The sequence below is a fragment of the Carlito syrichta genome, unplaced genomic scaffold (genome assembly GCF_000164805.1).
Source record: "Carlito syrichta isolate Samal-C Ts95f unplaced genomic scaffold, Tarsius_syrichta-2.0.1 Scaffold86259, whole genome shotgun sequence".
Lineage (NCBI taxonomy): Eukaryota > Metazoa > Chordata > Mammalia > Primates > Tarsiidae > Carlito > Carlito syrichta.
In genome coordinates this window covers 25,811-31,169 of record NW_007030355.1, presented here as the reverse complement: position 1 = coordinate 31,169, position 5,359 = coordinate 25,811, and positions in this window count along the sequence as shown.

Genomic DNA, 5,359 nt, shown 5'->3' with positions numbered 1-5,359 from the left:
TCTTCGGCCGTTCTGTCTTAGCAGACCGCGCACCGACGTCGCCCGGATCGCCCGGCGACCCGCCCGGGCCGCCCGTGAGAGGCCGCCGACGGCAGCGTCCTTAATCATAAAAAGTCATTCCCGGTAACAAATAGTTTCGTCGGCCGGTGCCAGCGATACAGCTGTTTCTGTTTAAGCTTAAATACTTTCCAACAGTTTGGGCAGTAAAAATAAAGTCGGCCTCAGCCGCCTATAAGTGTCTGGTTTCCCCGCCCCGAAAAAGCCCACCCTCCGCCCTGGGCTCGGGTCGCTCTGCGCCTCCCGCCCGCCCCCTCTTGGAATCCGCCGCCCGCCGCGGGCGACGGCTGCCGGTCCGCCCCGAGCCCCGCGCCGGCCGCCGGAGCTCTCGGGCGGGCTCCAGGGCCACCTCGGAGGCCGGAGGGAGAGAGCTTACCGGGAGTGGGCCGGGGGACCAGACCCGCCTCGCCCCCGCCCTCCCTCCCCGCCCCGCACCCCTGCGCCGGCGAACTCTGGTGGTTTTACTCCAGATAGGGTTTCTGGAGCTCTGTCCCCGGAGTTGTGCTTGCGTTGGGTGCCTTTACAGAGCTTGGGGTTTGCAGGAGGCGTGCAGAGGTCGATGGTTTCAGTTTCACGCTGAACAAACTAGCTCTCCTCCCTCCCTGCGTTTCTTCCTTCTCTTTTCTCTCCCTTCTTTCCTTCCTTTCTACCCTCCCTCCCTCCCTTCCTTCCTAGCTCCCTCTTCCTTTCTGCCTCCTTTGTCCTTCTTTTCCTCACTATCTCTGAAGCTTGAAGTGAAAAAATGAAACCCCTGGCTCTGGCAAGCACAGCCCCCTCCCCTGCAGGGGCATTTGGTAATTATTTTTGCTGTCCGCTCCATATTTCTGCCCATCTCTGTGTCTGAGAGCCATTCTTTCAGAAACACTTGCTCTGAATAAAATGATCCTTGCGCGGTGTCTGAGTTTGCATACGTCGGGGGATTCCTGCAGAGCCTGTGGCAAAGGTAGAACTCAAATGAGAAGAAAAGGAGTAGAGAATAATCTGAAGTCAGGCGCAGCCTGGCGCTTGTAGGCAGCACAGGTGCTCCCTCCCACGGAGGAAGGCGACCCGCGACGTGGGGGAAAGCGTGTCTCACCCTTGCCCGGTCACCCTGCAGCCAGCTGCGTGGAGAGCAGAGTTGCAGAGGGTGTGGAAACAGGTCACTCCTCCTCAGTCTGAAGATGAACCTGGAGTCTAGGGGCTCACGTATGCCTCCCTGGGTCCGCCTCAGTGGCGGTCGGAGAAAGAGGATGGTAGTGCCCCCAATCTGGAGCTGGGCTCCGGCTTGGTGGGCACGGGAGAATGCCTGCGTGGGCCAGGAGAGGGCGCTAGCACGCGGGTGGTCGTGCCATCACTCGGCCGAGGTGGGATCGGTCCTTTGGGATGGATCAGCTGGTGGCACTGTCGTAGGTACCCCCCGAACTGCTCTTCCTCTTTCTTATTGAAACCCCCCTTCTCAGACCAGCTCAACTTTTCCCAGACCACCTCCCTTTTCTCCACAAACCGCTTTTCTCCTTCAAAGTTAGATAATTGCCTTTGCCAGGTACACCTCTCAGGAGTCAACAAAACAAAGTTTCAAAGGACAAGAACCCGCTGCTCCTCATCCCCTCGCTTGGCGGTCCCGGCTGCGGTTGGCGGCGGCGGGGGCGGCGGCGGCGGCGGCTGCAGGTTCGCGTGCGCCGCCTCTGCAATAAATAAGGTAACTGCTTCCTATTACTTTAGCCCCATATGGCTGCAATTTGAGTGTCTTTGGAGACAGTGCGTGTGTTGGGGCGGGGGCGAGGGGGAGTGAAAGTGGAAATCAAATGCTCTCAGATCGCATTTTTATGAAGGAAATTGTCGGCGATTCTCTTAATAGCCGCCGCCTTCCCGAGATGAGCTGTCCTGTTTCTTTGTTTACGGAAATGCGGGCGCCCGCCCGCCCGGGGACACCTGCTTCCCGAGTCCCTGCTCTCCTGCGGGGTTCCGCACTCCTTCCGACGACCCGGGCGCACGGCCCGCGACTGCCCTTCCCGACAAAGGGCCTCAACCTGCTCCTGGGAGCCCGCTCGAACCCTCGGCCCCAGCCTCGGTAAGGCGCCGGGGCTCTGCACTCCACGCCCCGGCCTCCCGCGAGCCTGGAGTCTGGGGGCCCACTTGCGCCTCCCTGGGTCCGCAGCCCACGGACTTGTCCTCCCTCTCGAGAGGGAGGCCCGAGGCTGGCGCTGTCCGAGGAGAGGGGCGGGGCAGGCCCCAGCTGGGCGGGGGGCTCCCGGGTCGCCGGCCAGACCAGCAAGCCCTAGCGCGATCTCTAGCTGGATGCTGAGGCCGGGCCGCGGCTCGAACCCCGGGAGCGTCTCAACTCCGCGACTTGGCGGGCGTCGGACTTGCCCGGTCTTGGCCGCGGACGCGGACGGATTTGGAAGCCAACCTTCTGCCTCGGGTGGGCGCCGGCCGGCTGTGAAGTGAGCGCGACGGCCTCGAGGCGTGGCCGCGTGTGCCGTGGCCGCGTGTGCCGTGGCCGTGGCCTGTGGCTTACCTCCGCGGCCCTGAAGCCCCGGGGCGTCCCGCAGCGCTGCTTCCCCCATGCCCGAGCCAGGGCCGGGCGCTTGCCGGGGACGCCTGGGACCGCCGCAGGGGGGACCCGACACCCTGGAAAGAGTTTCGAAGACCAAGCCTGGGCAGACTGGCCTGGGCGACCCGGGTTTGTGGCCTGGACTTCAGCTTCTAGTTGTTTCCTGGAGCAAGAAGTTCTCACCTTTCCTGTCCCGCTCTCTCCTCCCTTGGCAGAGGTCCTGCTCCTCCTCGTTAGAGAAGCCACAGCAGATAAGAAGGAAATGGCCACTTTACGATGATCTCCCACAAGTCTGCACTCGCTCCACATAATCTTTGACTTCTGCCTTAGCCCCCTTTCCTACCCCCCGCGGGAGGAAAATATCCCCTCGGAGTTGAGCAACATCTCTTGTTTAATTAGTTTATGACTAGTGCCTCTCACCCTTGAGGTTCACAGCAACCAGGTAAAATAAGTTCTACTATCCCTACTTTACAGATGAAGAAACTGAGCCACAGTGTGGCCCAGGGACTTGGGCGGGGGAGCGGAAGGGTACACAGCACAGGGTTCTGCCTAAGACGTCCTAAGCTCTAGTCGCTCATGTTCCACAGCAGGGGCTTTGGACCCTCCTGACATTTCAGTTTCTTCAAGGCTTGAAGAAAGAATTCAGGGTAAGAAAGGGCTGGTGGAACCTCCGGGAGCTGGCAGGGAGACGTCTCAAAGCCCTCAGCAAAAAAGATGAGGTTGGAACAACAGAATAGGGAGGGAGCTCTAGGGGCCTGGGTGTTGGCTGGAGTTTTGGCTTTTTTTTTTTTTTTAATGGTAGAACTTAGTAGCTAAAAATGTGGGTTTGAAACCAGCCTGCCTAGGTTCAAATCCACTTGCTAGCTGCGTACCCTTGTGCAAGTTACTTAACCTCTCTGTGCCTCACCTTCCATAACTATTTGTTTTACAGAGGGAGCGGAGTATTAGCATGCTTTCCCAACAGAGTCCATGGGAGGGTTCAGTGAGATATCACTGTCAGGCACAGGCAAATGCTCAATAAATATTCATTAGTACTGTTACTGTTGTTCCTACTATTGGCGTTCTGGGGCCAGGACACTCTAATGGGATCAGGCGGTTCTGGTTCAGATGACTTTCCCGGAGGAGCCCAGTGTCAGCCCAGGCTGTCTCTACTTCCCAATGAGTGCAACAACGGACAGGGGGCTCAGCACGCATCTATCCTCCCTGGAAAACCGACGGCGTGCTGCAAGGACGCAGTTTATAGACATCCCTTGGGGCATCTACCCCAGACGGGTTGGGCCAGGTGGGCTCGACTGAAAGAAGCCGACTGCGCTGAGAGAGCGTGGCTGCAGGAGCAGGCGCACAGCACCCGAGCCCGCACGCATGCGCGCCGCGGGACGGACCCCTAAACACGCACAAATGCACATACGCACACGCAAGCCTCCCCAGGAATGCTGCCTAGTGCTTCTTGCGAAAGTCGGCGCAGGAGCTCAGAGGCGCCCTTGGGGAGAAAAGGGAGGCGGCCCTGCAGAACTGTGGCCTGGAAAGCGCCCGGGCGTCGACGGGTCTGGGTGCTCGGTTCTCGCCTTCCGGGGGAAGGGGCTCAGATGGAACAGACTAGGCACAGCCGGGAGCGGGACTTCGAGCGGCGAGGAGGTGGGAGGGCGCCGGGGTGTGGCGGCGGAGCAGCCTGGGACAGGTGGGAGGTCTAGGGGTCGAGACCTTGGCGCCCCATCCGAAACCAGGACGTTATCAGAAGCCCCACCCCCGCACCCTTCGCCTGGGGATACCCAGGGCGCGCGGACTCTGCTGCTACGTCGGTGTTGGCCCGACGGCTCAACCCATGGGCGGCAGCCTGCGGTTCAAGATGCCCCAGGTGCAAGAGTTTGACCCAGATTCAGTCGGCACCGAGAGCCTTGCCCGAGCGGTTATGCCGCAAGGCCTGTGCGCGGCCCCTCCCCCCATGACCCAGCCCGAAGGGAGGGCAGGGAGCAGCCCCTCTCTCAAGGGAAAACAGTGTGAGGCTTGACGAGGCAAGGAATGGTGGCACCAGGGCCTGCTCAGCGAGGTCGCCCTACGCCCTGGGCTCCCTTGAACCCGAGTTCCGCCGGGGTTGGCACTGCTGCTGCCGGCGTCACCGGAGGCCACAGTGATGTGTCTAGGCGGTGCCCCACCTCCTAGACCTCACGCAGGCTCTTCCGCGGCTCAGGGAAGCCTAGGACTCCGTTTTTACGTTTTCTCATTTCCTACCCCGCCCCCAAGCGGAAGGAATTAAACTAACTTCTTGTTGGGACTTGGGGACCTCCACCTGAAACGGAGAGGGTGAGCGGAGGTGAGCACAGGAGGCGGGTCCCGCTGGGCTTTCACCGAGCCCTCTTGGGAAGAAGGACCATCGAGAGAGTTCCGAAGTGGAGGTCCGCCACCAGCCCGCCAAGCCCACCTGGCCCAACCGTCCAGGGACAGACGCCTCGAGGGACGAATATGAACTGCGTCTAGCCTCCCTGGCAAGGATGCCTACGCCAAGAGCCAAAGTCCAGACTCTTCTTGCAGAGGTCAGAAAAGCCCACGAGCCGGAGACTGCCGAGGTACTCGAGGAGGCACAAGCTGCGGAGACGGGGCTGGGACCTCTCTCAGAACCCCGGTGCGGAGGCGCCCGTCAGCCCGCACGCCCACCGCGGGAACTGGCAAAGCGGGCAGCAAACCCCAGGGCCGACGCCCGAACGTCGACCGAGAACACGCGGCAGTGCCCGCGAGGATCTAAGCGCAAGCGCGGCGTCCTCGGCTCCGGCC